The sequence below is a fragment of the Jaculus jaculus genome, chromosome 11 (genome assembly GCF_020740685.1).
Source record: "Jaculus jaculus isolate mJacJac1 chromosome 11, mJacJac1.mat.Y.cur, whole genome shotgun sequence".
In the NCBI taxonomy this organism is placed as follows: Eukaryota; Metazoa; Chordata; class Mammalia; order Rodentia; family Dipodidae; genus Jaculus; species Jaculus jaculus.
In genome coordinates, this window is record NC_059112.1 from 86,814,978 (window position 1) to 86,829,761 (window position 14,784).

Here is a 14,784-nt window from a genome sequence, read left to right on the forward strand (position 1 = left end):
TATATTATTACTAAACAATAATTTACAGTGTCATAAGTGGTTTTCTGTTTAGCTATTTGATTTTGGGGAGGGAGGCAAAGATTTGGACTTGTTGCACATAGTTTATTATGAGACTGATTAAAATGTAATTTACATTCACAAAGATACTTTGATTATATGCATGACTATTCTTATATACAAATGCATGCATCACATGTAAGTTTATATTAATTTGCCCATGTAAACACACAAACATATGTACATATCTTTAAAAATGTATACACAAGTGATAAAAAACAAAATGTCAAGAAATGAATACAAAATAGTTACAAATACTCTCAGACATGAGATTGTTCTCTGAGCTGACGCTTTATGCCCTAGTAAAATCCACAGGAGGGCCAGGCTGGTTTATCTTCAGAGATTTCATTTATTCACAGCTGTTGAATAGTGACACTAGCTTTTGTAACTCTGCACTTCATCTGCATTTAGAAAATGGAAAGGCAATTTCAAATTCCATGATAAATGATACTGCAAAGATTTCCTGGCTCTATAGAAGTTGGCAGACATATTCAGTAAAATATTTCTTAAAATTTTCCTAAATATTTCTTAAATTGAGAAGGACATGCAGCCACTTTCTTTCTTTCTTTTTTTTTTTTTTTGTTTTCCTATCAAAATATATTTTCTTCTCTGATATCAAAATTCTGTAATTTTAACAGTGCATCTATAACTTGATCATTGTAATGTATTTCATAATTCAAAAATCATCCCATACACTACCTGATATTATTCTTCTGAGAGGCCTTGGCTTTTGTGTGGCTCAGAGTTCATGGATGGACTGTTTACAGGATGTTGGATTAAAGTTTCTGCCAGAACAGTCAATGAATATGGAACAAACTACCAAGGTGGCTTGTACCAAGATTCCTACTGTTAAGAACCCATTAGCATTCAGGTTCCTCTTCACTTAGGCCCATAGTTTCAAAAAGGCCATATCAGAGGTGCATGTATTATTTCCAGCATGCTTTGTATATTAAGCTTCTAGGATGAAGGCAGACATAGATCATAGGAACTCTGCTCAATGAGTAAAATCAGCAACTTCAAAATCAGTTGTATTTTAGAGAGTAAAGCTTGCATCCTACAAAAGACATAAATGACCATCCTAAATGATAGGTATTAACTAAAATATATATACATTTCAATTATTTTTCTTAACATATAACTTGTTTAGAGGACAGAACAAGTCATTTCTTTCTTTGTTTGTTTGTATTATGACTTTTTTCCCCTGATGTACATAATGATCTTAATCTTTCCAATTACCCTCTCTTAAGCCACTTCTCTTCCCATTAACAACCTTCTTCTTTATTAATTTGCATCTTATTTTCAGGGATTTTTATTTTAAGTCATTGAGTCAGATTAAGGTTGATTACATGACTATAGGTAGAAAGTTATTTACTGTGGAATGTGATATTTATAAGTGATATTTTGGCATTTCTTAAGCAATGAAACAGTTATGAACATATAGAAAAGAGAAAATATAACAAATACTCAACTAGTTCAGATTTCATAAACCAAGAACACCTTAGCATATTAAAGGAATCAAAACAATTATAAAAAAATAATTATAGCTATTTCCCTTCATTTTGATAATTTGGGCTATCTAGTCATTGATTGAGAACCCATGCATTACCACTATGAAAATGGATTAATGACTGTCAAATGAAGCAGGCTTTTTCAGCATGTGTCTAAGTAATGACAGACCTCATTTCCTTTGGGTCCAAAACAATCCCAATGCAATGTACATGTAGACCTTCTAGCCATGACCATAAATCAGTATTGAGACTCAAGATAACGCTATTGGTTTTCAGAAAAAAATCTTTGACCTTTCACTTTTCTTTTTTTTTCCTCAAAGTAGGTATTTTACTATAGGCCAGGCTGACCTGGAATTCACTATGCACTCTCAGGGAACTCTTGGCAGTCCTCCTACCTCTGCCTCCCAGATGCTGGTATTAAAGGTGTGAGGCACCAAGCCTAAGGACATTTCACTTTCTGAATGATAAAAGTCCTTTTGTGACTTGACACCGGTGGACCAGTGAATGTTCAGAAGTTTCAGGAAGTAGTTCATTTTAGCTTAAACATTGACACTGAGTTTTTGATGTAGGACAGAGGACCTTTCTTTTGAGTGTGGTTCTGTGGACTGGTATTCTAGTTTTGTTTAAGCCCCAAGAATGCATTATCTCAACTTTCTAGTTTCTGTTTCCTCACCCCGGAGCAATCAATAGGCATTTGCAAAGCAATCTAAATGCACATTTCATCTCTGCATTCTTACTGTACTCCTCCCTTCTCCAATAATCTCTCCAGATCTAATTCAACAATAACTCACCGTATCAGTTCATCTTGATGAGCCTTTCCAAAAGCATTCAATTTCATTGTCATATGAATAATTCTTTCCTGCCTACTTAACTACTTAATATGTTACTATTTATGCAGGATTAATTAAATCATGTAATTTTATATAATTACACGTGTCTCTGGAAGAAATTAGTATGAGAACAAAACAAGACCTCTTGTTAAGTAGGAAACTTACTGGAGGAATGAGGGAGTACATATGTAGGTGTCAGTTAATATATTTGAGGAAGGGAGGAAGTAAAAATACAGCCGTGTATAAGGTGGCTCAGATTTATTGTATCTGGGTCTTTTACACAGTTTTAAAAGTTCTTCAGGATATTCTGATCTACATTAAATTTATTTACTTTTTCTGTTATTTTAAAAAATTGAATTATATGCAAGAAAAGAGCAAGAGAGAGAGAATGGGTGCAGAATGGCCTTCAGTCACTGCAAACGAACTCCATATACATGCGCCACAGTGCATCTGGCTTTATGTAGGAACTGTGGAATTGAACCTGGATTGCTAGGTTTTGCAAGAAAGTACCTTAGCCATTGAGCAGTCTCTTCAGGCCCACATCAAATGAAATAATCTCTGCTAGAATACACGGAGCACTGGCAAACGCTGAACATATGGAGCAAGAGTGTGATGGACGAGAGCAGATGTGTAGATGATGCCACAAGAACCCTGTGGAAATATGATTTCCCTTCCATTACCAGTGGGGTGGCTATTTTTTGGATTGCTGTTTTAAAATTAATTTGAGTGACTGATGTCAGAAGGTTTTTCCTATGGGGGTGGAGGGTGTTCTCTGGAGCACAGTGACACGCAAGGAGCACCCTCTCCTCACAGCAGATGAATGGGTTCAGAGGTATTATTTTAAAGTGTGTGTATGCATGTGTGTTCATGTGTTAATGGAAAAGTGTATGTACTTGCATGTGTGTGCATGCATGCGCACGTGGCAGTCCAAAGACAATCTTTCTGTCTGCCTTTTATGAAGACAGGGTTCTTCACTGGCGTGGAATGGGCCAGTCATGTCAGTGAGCCTCAGGGCTCCACCTGTCTCTGATTCAGGCATCATATCTGACATTTTTACATGGCCTCTTTGGATCCCACCCATGCCCTCATGTTTGGAAGATTTAATGGTAGGTTCTAAGAGTATGTTTCATTATTTCTCAAAGAACTACCAAAGTTTTCTAGAATGTTCTATGATAGTCAATTGGTTAAAAAACAAACAAACAAAAAAAAAAAACTGCTACATCTGTTTTTCTCCCACAAAGAGGATAATCCATGTTCAGATGAAGCCATTACCATGGCAGGTAGAGTTGAGAAACAGGAAGTACTCAATCCATGGCAGGATGCTTGAGGTGCTGAGCCAAAGCACCACTAAAGCCAACTTCCAACTGTGTTCTTTGAAGTGGAGTCTCTTGTACACCGTGGCACTGACCTGGGAAGCTGGCCCACAAGCATCTGGACATTTCTGTCTTGCCACAGACTCAACAGGTATGACAGATGCTTACATCTAGCTCTACAGGGATTCTGGCTATCCAAGTTCAAGTTCTCATACTTGCTGTGCAAGCACGTAATCCACTATGCCACCTCCACCGTCCCTCTATCCTGTCGTTCCTGATTCTGCGTTGTTGCTAGAGCCTGACAGGATGGAGAGAAGCTGTGTTCTTTCTTCCTGTCTAAGGGAGTTCATTTCATCATGGGGGACCCATCAGCTTGAACTCATCTTAACCTATTTAATTCCTAATACTATCACACTGGGTGTTAGGATTTCAACATATGCAGTTTAGGGTAATACAACCATTTACTCCATAGTGACAATTAAATCCATGTCCTTTTTGAAGCAGGACCCACCAGACACTATATAAAAAGACTTAAATTTTAAAAATAGATTTACTTATTTATTTGCATGCATGTGTGTGTTGGGGAAAAGAAGATTACATCAGGGCCTCTTGCCCCTGCAAATGAACATCAGACACTTGAACCACTGTTTGCATCCCTCTTTTACATGGGTGCCTTAGGAATTGTACCCATGTCGGAAGAAAGAGCCCTTAACTACTCAGTCATCTCCAAAGCCTCAGAATGTTTGATGAATCAGCACAACTGAACTTTGTAATTCATATCTCATGAAGACTGGTTTGATTTTCTAAAGGTCCTCTGGATGTGCCTCGTGATTTAAACAAAGTCTAGTCCACATTTCTCTTAATTTGTTTATAATTCATGGGGGGGGGGGGCAGCTGTGGGGTTGTTCTGGGCTGGGCCATGGTTTTGCCTATAATTTGTGCTTCTGCTGCTTGTGTATGAGGCCGGCTAGCCCAGGAAGGCCTCAACTGAAAAGGTCTTCTGTGCTCTAGGCTTCTCTTTTCCTCCATGAGGCCAACATAATACTGATCATGCACATGGGAGAGAGTAAGGCAGCATGGAGTATCATTGGAGGCATAGACTTGCTATATATGCAACTATGTGAGTTCCTTGGTTCTTGCTTCTGGCTGGCCTTGGTTCCCCCGTAGGCATTCCAGACAACCGTGGAGACCAAGGTTGTGTGTGCATGAGGAGAGAAAGAATCACTCACTCCCAGGAGTCAGTTTATTGTCAGGGAAAATGAATTTATAAGCATCTGAGGGCCAGAAAAGGACCCAAAGGGAATTGGTGGATTTAAAGATTGCTAGTCTGTGGGGACATTTGTTCCAGCACATAGGCAATGGTGGGTCAGGTGATCTAGAATCTGAAGATAAGCAGTTTCTTAGGCAACTGGCCAAAGGCCACAGAGTTATGGGCAAAGCCTAAGTCTTATCTGAAAGTCCAGGTATCCCCAGCTTGGAGAGGGATTGACCTTATTTCCTGCTGATCTTGGGTCCATGATTTTGTCTGGGGTTTCCAGGCTCACCGAGACCCCCATGAATGGGGGCATCCTGGCTTACTGCAACACCCAAGGATTGGAGAGGAGCTACCCTGCAGGTACTGGAGATATGACTGAGGTTCAAGCTGTTGCTACCCCTCCATAGCCTGGGGCCTTCCTGTCAGACAGTTTAGGTTTGCTTTAACCCAGGGTCCTGCCAATGTCAGACACAACTGTAGTTGTCAAAGCAAACATGAACATCAAGCCAAGCTCATGGGTTCAGATGAGGAAATAGATTCTAGCCTCTTACAGAATGGGCTACAAGGCCTAGTGACCCAGCTTCAACTCCCCAGTTCCCATGTAAAGCCAGGTGTACAAAGTCATGCATGCAACTGGAGTTCATTTACAGCAGCTGGAGGCCCTGGAGCACCCATTTTCTCTGTCTGTTTCTCTTCTATCTCTCTGTGCTTGCCAATCAACAAATAGATATATTTTTAAATTTTATTTTTTAATGTTATTTATTTATTAGAGAGATTGGGAGAGCAAGGGAGAGTGGGAGAATGACCACAACAAGGCCTCCAGCCCCTGCAAAGGAACTCTGAATATGTATGCCACCATGTGCATCTGGCTTACCTGCATTCTGGGGAATTGAACATAGATCCTTAGACTTTGTTGGCAAGCATCTTGACTGCTATGCCATCTCTCCAGCCCAAATAAATTAATTTTTAAAGAAAGAAAATTAATGTTTTATAAGAACCTACACACAGTGAGGGAATTAATTACATTGTTTTGTTTAATTTTGTGCTTGGAGCTGAGCATTAAACCCAGAGTCTGATGCATGCTAAGCACATGTTGTACCATAGAACTCAAACCTCAGCCTACACATTAGTCATTTTTGCATGGAATGTAACATTTGTGTATTTCTACCTTAGTTGTCTGAAGAACGAGCTTATGGCTAGACAATGTCAGTAATGGTCCTAATTCTCACCTGCTTTTGTTAGAATACACTGCATTCAAATTTAGCTAAAAAGATGTCTGCTATGCTAACAAATAGTACAGCACTGCATTTTGTTAATTCTCATGGATGTAGTAACCAACATCAAATTAACTGTTCTCATGTTGACATAAATACAGTAATCAGCTCTTAACTATGTAGTGCAGCCACTAAAAGAATAACAAACTTGTATAAGAAACTGATCTGGCTTGTTTTCTCTGGCTTCATCATGCATACCCTGTTAGTTGGAAAAATAAGACTTATTCAGTGTGATTTCATTTAGGAGTTTCTCAACAAGTGGTAAGATTGATGTTAATTCAGATTTACAGCGAGTTGTACCTTGTGCCCATTTATGAATGAAAGAAGGAACAATTGAAAGAGCCATCTTCTTCATCATTAACCTGCACATGCACATGGAAATGACTCATGAAAATTTTAGATGCCTTGGTTTCAAAATTCTTTCCTTTTTCAGGTATTCTTTGACCTTAGTTGAATGGGAAAGATTTTTGAGTTAAGTAAAGATACTCCATCTCCTTCTCTGGGGCTGTTGGGAGTTATTAATTAAGGTTGGGAGTTATTAATTAAGTTCTGCATTTGGTGCTACTCTTTCATGGCCACTGTGATGTGTCACGGAAGCAGAACCATTAACCTGAGTGATGTGTTCTGTAATTTCACTAGTGTCATCAATAATGTATCGCACTTTCCTCTTAGTAGTCTCTTTGTATGTGTGGGGGTCAGGTTGACTGCAAGAGTTATATTTATAAGATCCAAATTATTACAGATGGGGAAAGCTAGTCATGAAGATGGAATTGATATTATCTTAAATACGACAACTACTAAAATGATTTCAGTTAAATAAGATTTTAATTAGCTCTAATGTCTCTACTGAAGTGCATGTTGTGTGTATGCAAATAAGGTAGTGATTTATTGACTTAGGGTGTGCTCATATTGTTCATTCTTTCTGCAGGGAATCTTTTCTGAACTGGACCACCACAGGTGTGCTTAAGAGCAGGAATGTCACACTAGGGAGATCCTCATGACTGTAGTGAACAGACTGTAGTAGACGCTCTGCACATGGATTTTCCCACTTCTCTTTCCTTCTACTTTTCTGTCCTATGTGTGACTTTGTCAGATTGAATCCCCATCTAAAAAAATGTTGGTCTGTGGGTTCAAAGACACTTTTGAACCCTTTGATATAGTACATATTTTTGAAGTCTGTAGGGTATGTTTAACTCAATTTCAGTTTCTGTGCCATTACATAGGAACAAATAAAACCTCTTGACTTAGAGACATCCATAAAAAGCATTGATACAATTAAAACATCTCAAAGGCAAAAATCATTTGTCTATGAACATTGTGCCATAGCAGTTTTGCTCCTCAGAGAAGAATGATCGTGGGGCAATGAAGTTTAATGGTTGAATATGTAAGAACGATTTCATGAACAAGGGTACATATTTATTTTTCCACACACAAAAATGTATGTGATGGAATTTAAACCAAACCTCAATCTTGCTTTTGCCTTAATTTAGATATTAAAAGTAAAGTTACGGGCTGGAGAGATGGCTTAGCGGTTAAGCACTTGCCTGTGAGGCCTAAAGACCCCGGTTCGAGGCTCGGTTCCCCAGGTCCCACGTTAGCCAGATGCACAAGGGGGCACACACGTCTGGAGTTCATTTGCAGAGGCTGGAAGCCCTGGTGCGCCCATTCTCTCTCTCTCCCTCTATCTGTCTTTCTCTCTGTGTCTGTCGCTCTCAAATAAATAAATAAATAATTTTTTTTTTTTAAAAAAAAGGTGTGCGCCACCGCACCCGGATTTAAAAAAAAAAGTAAAGTTACATGATGCTACTTTATTTTTTGAAGGAAGGCAGATATGAAAACTTATCTCATGTAAGCAGGGTGTTAAATGGCCTTTATGCAAAAAGAAGAAACTGGAAAATATGAGCTCCTTCTGAAAATCAGCAGGAATAATAATGTTTCTGAAGAAAGTTTAAAGAACACATTTGTGTTATACCCCATTTCTCCCCAGGGAATATAATATATCGAGGTAAAAATATATTTCCATAGTTACCATAAATATTAACTCATTCAACATATCTTGGCACTAAGAAAAATCAGTTTCTACACACATGACTTGTTTACAGACATGTAGGCATTTTGCTATGCTGCTTGTTCATCAGGAAAATCAAAAAATTGGCATACATCATACTCTAGAAAACATTATTTAGACATACATAGATTAGATATAGATATAAATGATATAGATATAGACATAGATTCAGAGACATAGATATAGACATAGACATATATGATATAGATGTATTTTCCAACTATGAAAAGTAATAATACTCATATGTTTATGTACTTGATACAAGAAGAATCTTTGGGGCTGGAGAGATGGCTTAGTAGTTAAGCGCTTGCCTGTGAAGCCTAAGGACCCTGGTTTGAGGCTCGATTCCCCAGGACCCACGTTAGCCAGATACACAAGGGGGCACATGCATCTGGAGTTCATTTGCAGTGTCTAGAGGCCCTGGCATGCCCATTCTCTCTCTCTCTCTCCCTCTTTCTCTCTCTGTCATTCTCAACTAAATAAATAAAAATGAACAATTATTTTTTAAAAAGATGAATTTTTGATGGATGTTCATTTGTTTCTTCTACATTATCTTTCTGTATGTATTTTATCATGGTTATGGTTGAAATCTCATAACCTTTATGAGCATGATTTATTAATATCTTGTCAGTAAGTTGTATATTAATGCTCTCTAATATTTAATAAGTATAAAATGTGTATGCACAAGTGTATTTTGTATTAGCTTTGAAAAATACAAAAATTACTAAAACAACCTAAAAATCTGTTAAGCATGTTCTCTGTAATATCCTAATTACAGAAGTAGAACTCATTGAAAACATCTCACTATCTCTCTTTTATGCATACACATAAAACATGTTGTAATCAGAATCACAACATGTGAATGATGAGGACCAATATTATATTGAGGAACAGAAGCATTTAATATAGCTTCTAAAAATATCTGTTATACCCAAAACTTCTAGAATGTGTCTGAATAAAATTAATCATAATTAAACATGAAACTACAGAGCAGAGAAAGAAGATTCAAACCTATAGATATTATGAATTTTGCTTGAAATTTTATTCTACTTAGATATTCTTATTATTTGCATAGTATTCATCCTTTACAATGGAGGAAATATTCAAATTAATAAGGTATATTTTCATCCAATTTTATCATTTAAAATGACATCTATTATGCCATTTTTCTTAAAAATATATAAACATTTGTATATATTTTTATTTTTTTGTTGGATTTCAATTTATTTATTTGAGAGTGATAGAGAGATAAAGAGGCAGAGGGAGAGAGAGAGAAAATGGGCATGCCAGAGCCTCCAGCCAATGCAAACAAACTCCAGACGCATGCACCCCCTTGTGCATCTGACTAACATGGGTCCTGGGGAATCGAGCCTTGAACCAGGGTCCTTAGGATTCACAGGTAAGCACTTAACCATTAATCTATCTCTCCAGACCATTTGTATATTTTTATGTTCTCAAAGATTTACTATTAATTTTAATAAGTTTGATGAGTCTCATGACTTTTTTTACTGAGTGGCCATTATGAGCACCTGTGGCAGAATGAGGACACTCAAGTTTTTAAAAGTTTTATATCATTTTTATTTTATTTTATTTGAGAGAGACAGAGGTAGATAGATAGATGGTGGATGATAGATAATAGGTAGATAGATAGATGATTGCCAGATAGATAGATAGATAGATAGATAGATAGATAGATAGATAGGGAGAGAGAATAGGCATGCCAGGGCATTCAGCCACTGAAAATAAACTCCAGAAGTATGTGCCACCTTGTGCATCTAACTTACATGGGTTCTGGGGAATTGAACCACAGTCCTTTGGCTTCATAGGCAAGTGCCTTATCAGCTACGCTGTTCCTCTAGCCCCAAACTCATATTTTTATAGGTTTAGTCATGTGGTAGAGGAGACTATAATATCCTAGGAAGCCACATCTTATTAGCTGGGTCAACTTTCTTCTGGATCACTCAGTTCCATCTATTGTTCCCCTTAATAAATCTCATTTTTATTATTTAAAACTGCTACTCAGAAAAACTTTCATAAATTCCTTTACTAATGCTCAGGGCTGTTTAAATTTCAAAATCCTTTAAACTGACAGATGCCAACATTCTGATACATGTGTACATTGTGGAATTTTTAAATCCATTTCTCTCCACTTATTGCTCAGTTTGATTCTTTGTGGTGAAAACTTTCAAAGTCCCTTTTTGTAACTTTTTGAGAAGTACAGTATATGATAATTATCTTCAGTTACTTTATAGGTCGTCTTGCTCCTATCTGTCACATGGTAAGTGCTGATCAATCTTTCCCTGCCATGGTCCCAGACTCAGGTGGCCACCATCCTGTTCTCAACCTCTATGGGCTCAACTTTGAGATACCACATGTAAATGTGAATCCTGTTCTTTGTAAATCATTGTAACATTAAAACACTTTAAATTTTTTCATATGAAAAAAAATGCTTGTAACAGACATAAGTCAAAACTTACATAATTGCTTGTGATTCCTTTTGTGTGGTTGAAAATGCCTTCAATTCTATGAGTGATGTGGGGACAGCAGGAAGGAAACACTCCCTTGAGGGAGTTTAAGATCCGCAGTGCTATGGGAACATATTACACATATGCCAAGAGCACAGTGAAAACAAGGGCCTGCCAGCAGACAGGGTCAAAGAGCAGGCAGTGCCGAGTGAGTTCATGCTGGACTTGTGTGACCCACAAGCTGCAAAGCTCTGCTGCGCTGTGCCGCTCTTGGCAGAGCCTGGTGCACCATCCACTTGCCACCCTTCTTGGTAATGTTCTCTCACCCTATCCAGGTATGCATCATGCAAAATTTGAAATTCCCACATAGTATGAATCCATATGGTACATTATCTATACTGTCCTATTTAACTAACACAATGCCAAGTCTACTCACACACAGGAATACAGACCAATGATATTGGATGATTGGGGTACTTTCCTTTCAAATGATGTTTCATTTTATTTCTGTAAAAAAAAAAAAAAGCATGCACAGTTATTGAACACAGTAATGGGGTTCACAAAGACTTTTTCACAAAAGTACGCTGTAACTGTACTCATTGCTCTATTTTTTCCCCTCTTGTTATTCCCTTTCATCTCAGTCCCTAGCCTTGTGGTTCCTCTCATGCCCTGTATACATACAGACTCAATACTAGGAACCCAAACAATCAAATGAGCAAATGGGCTAATGAAATAAACAAACAGTTTTCAAAACATGAACTGCAAATAATGAATATACATATGAGAAAAAATGTCTTTAGCTTTCAGGGAAATGCAAATCAAAACAGATTTGAGATCCCATCTCACTGGAGTCAGTCAGAGTGACATCATTAACAAAACCAACCTTGCAAGCATGACGCTGAGTGAAAGAAGAGAAACACAGTAGGCTGCATGTTGTCTGATTGCAAGAAAAAAAAATCACCAAAAAGAAAACAAATGGCATCAAATGGCCTTTAAGAATGGATAGAACAGTAGAAATATTAAATCATGATTTGTTATAAAACTAAAGACATCGACATTATCTTTGAGTTTGAGACTCTTTTGACCCACTATCACCCACCCTATGCTCAATTTCAATTGAAATTTCATTCTAAAGTCACCAAATCTACCATTTTTAAATTAGAGTTTAAAAATCACTAACAAAACCCCCTTAATTATACCAGAAGTATTGAAAATCTACTAAGTTCTCAGCACTGACATATACTTGAAGAAAATTTAAGTAAATTCATTCTCCAAGACTGAACACTCCCTATCATCCCAGCACTAAATAAAACCTGGCAAAGTAATGGGAAACTGGGGAAGTTCTCCACTTCAAAGAGTATTGCAGTAATATCATGATGTATCCTTTAAAACATGGATTGCAGGTCACAAGGGGAAAAAAAAATACCTGACACTAGAAAAGCAAAATGATTGTAGGAGAACCACTAGCTATGCTGGGAAAAGATGATCTCCAGATGCCATTGGGAGTGATTATGATGATATTGGTGTTAATAAAGATACAGAGTATGTGGTGAGAAGTTAAAATGATCTACACCTTTATAAAATCATTTAAAATGGTGATAGGGAGAATTGTAAATTTATTAAGTTTTGTGCCACGGTCCTATCTCCACCTTCAAGCAATCTCACTGTAGAAGTTGTGACTATTGCTTTTATGCTATACTAAGGGTTTCTGTTCTCTAGTCTTCATATTGCAGCCAGTGATTGTTTTGAAAGAAAATTATTTACCAATTTCTTTGTTTGGGAACTTTTTCTGGTTTCCTGTTGCCTTCAGAGTTTCAAATGTTTAGATTTGTATGTGAGTTGGAGGAAGTCAGTAGTGGAGGCCAGGAAGCTAGTAAAGGGGTATGAGGGATGAAAAAGAGAGGAATGTTTAATTAAGGGGAGAGGATTATAGTTACATAAATAGAGGGACACAATATTGCAGTGGAAATTAAATGGAATCAGGGGAAAGATATAGAACAAAGGAGGAAGTCAGAAAGAGTTAAACAAAACTAAAGGTGTTATAAATGCATTATATGGAAAACCTACTTCTTTGTCAGCTAAATAACAGTATCTATATCTTCCAGGCTTGGAGGTGCGTACCTTTAGTTACAACATTAGTAGGCAGAGTATGAGGATTGCAGTGAGTTTGAGGCCACCCTGAGCATACATAATGAATTCCAGGTCAGTCTGGGCTAGAGCAAGACTCAACCTTAAAAACAGTAACACACACATGCATACACTACACATACACACAATTTAGATAGCATAGTTAGGAGGATCATTGTGAATTTGATACCAGCCTGGGAATACAGAGTTAATTCCAGGTCATACTGGGCTAGTGTAAGAACCTACCTTAGGAAAGAAAAAAAAAAAAAAAAAAAAAAAAAACAACTCTCCAAATGTAGATATTTTAAAAAAGAATGAGGGCTGGAAAGATGGTATAGTGGTTAAATCACTTGCTGTCCACCTAAGGACCCAGGTTTGATTACTCATTACTCATGTAAGCCAGAAGCACATGGTGGTTCATATATCTGGAGTTCATTTGGAGTGGCTAGTGGCCCTGGCATGACCATTCTCTTTCTTTCTCTTAAATAAATCAAAATAAAATGAATGAATTTAATCTCCTTTCCTTTATACAGTAAGTCCTGTATGGCAAGAATGATTTTCCTATCATTTCTTGTCCTATAGCTACCCATACGGCTTCACATACTGGGCATATAGAAATATTAACATTGATTCTGCTGACAACATCACACTACTTTATGACTTCATAACATCACACATGCTGTTTCTCCTACAGAGAATGCTGTTGTCACCTCTTCTGCAATCTTTCCTTTTCTTGATGTTTGAGTTTGGCAACTGTGATCATCCTTCAGGATGCTATTTAAGTGTTCTTCATTAAGAGCCTTTTCCTGAAATTTCCCCATAGCAAGCCTTTGTCTGTTTCACTAGATTTTACACCTCTTCTATAACACATGTGTCTATTTCATGTAATTCTATCTTTCTTTTTCCTTTCTTTTCTTTCTTTTTTTTTTTTTAAGGTAGGGTCTCATTCTAGCCGAAGCTGACCTGGAATTCACTATGGAGTCTCAGGGTGGCCTCAAACTCATGGCGATCCTCCTACCTCTGCCTCCCTAGTGCTGGGATTAAAGGAGTGCACCACCACAACCAGCCCTGTCTTTCTTATTAGAGTACGAAGTCTCAGTGATTTAAACAGTTCTGCGTTGGAACAAGCTAAGGATGCAAGAGTCTGTAGCTTCCTACCAAGCTACATTTCTTTCTATCAATGAATAAAGGTGATGGAAATAGAAAGTGCCATGCCCAATTCCTCTTTCTCATACATTTGGCTAAGATATGGGACTGTTTTATCATACACTCCTTTCTTTTTAAACAATTTTAATTCTAGAGGCCAAGTATATATGAAAGACGAGAATGGAATAATTCCATAACTCAGTTTCAATACTTTCTATAATGCCAATCTTCTTTTTTTATTCAAAATATCTTATAGAAATCCTAGATATAATAACATTTCACTTCCATAATAAATGCATGCATGCATACACATACCACATATATTTAGATTTATCTATTTCTGGAAGACAAGAACACTTCTTAAAAACATCCTGATTATGCTATCATTATATCTAGAATATTAAAAAGCTATTATATCATCCAGTGATTATTTTTTCAGAGTTTCCCATATTTTAAACACTCTGTTTGAATAAAGACATAGTCAAGTCTAAACATTGTGATTGGTCGAGACATTTCATCTACTCTACAACAATAGCTCTGAATGTCAGATAATTCTGACTGTTAGAAATGTTGTGTCAATGTCTGTAGACATTTATTATTATCTGTTTTTACAAATAATAGAGGGATCTATCAACTTGGAAGCCAAGAACAATGCACAGGATGGCTATCACAATAAAGGACTATCCAAACAAAAGTGTCCATAGGATAAAGTTGTGAAACTCTCATGTATTGCTTCCTTCA

The 14,784-nt window shown here is 37.1% G+C and overlaps 1 protein-coding gene across 3 annotated transcripts in view; it reads left to right on the forward strand.

The window, feature by feature from the left end:
* Positions 1–14,784, forward strand: part of Naaladl2 (N-acetylated alpha-linked acidic dipeptidase like 2) — a 1,016,062-nt gene that overhangs the window by 998,198 nt on the left and 3,080 nt on the right. The gene's annotated exons all lie outside the window — the stretch shown is intronic.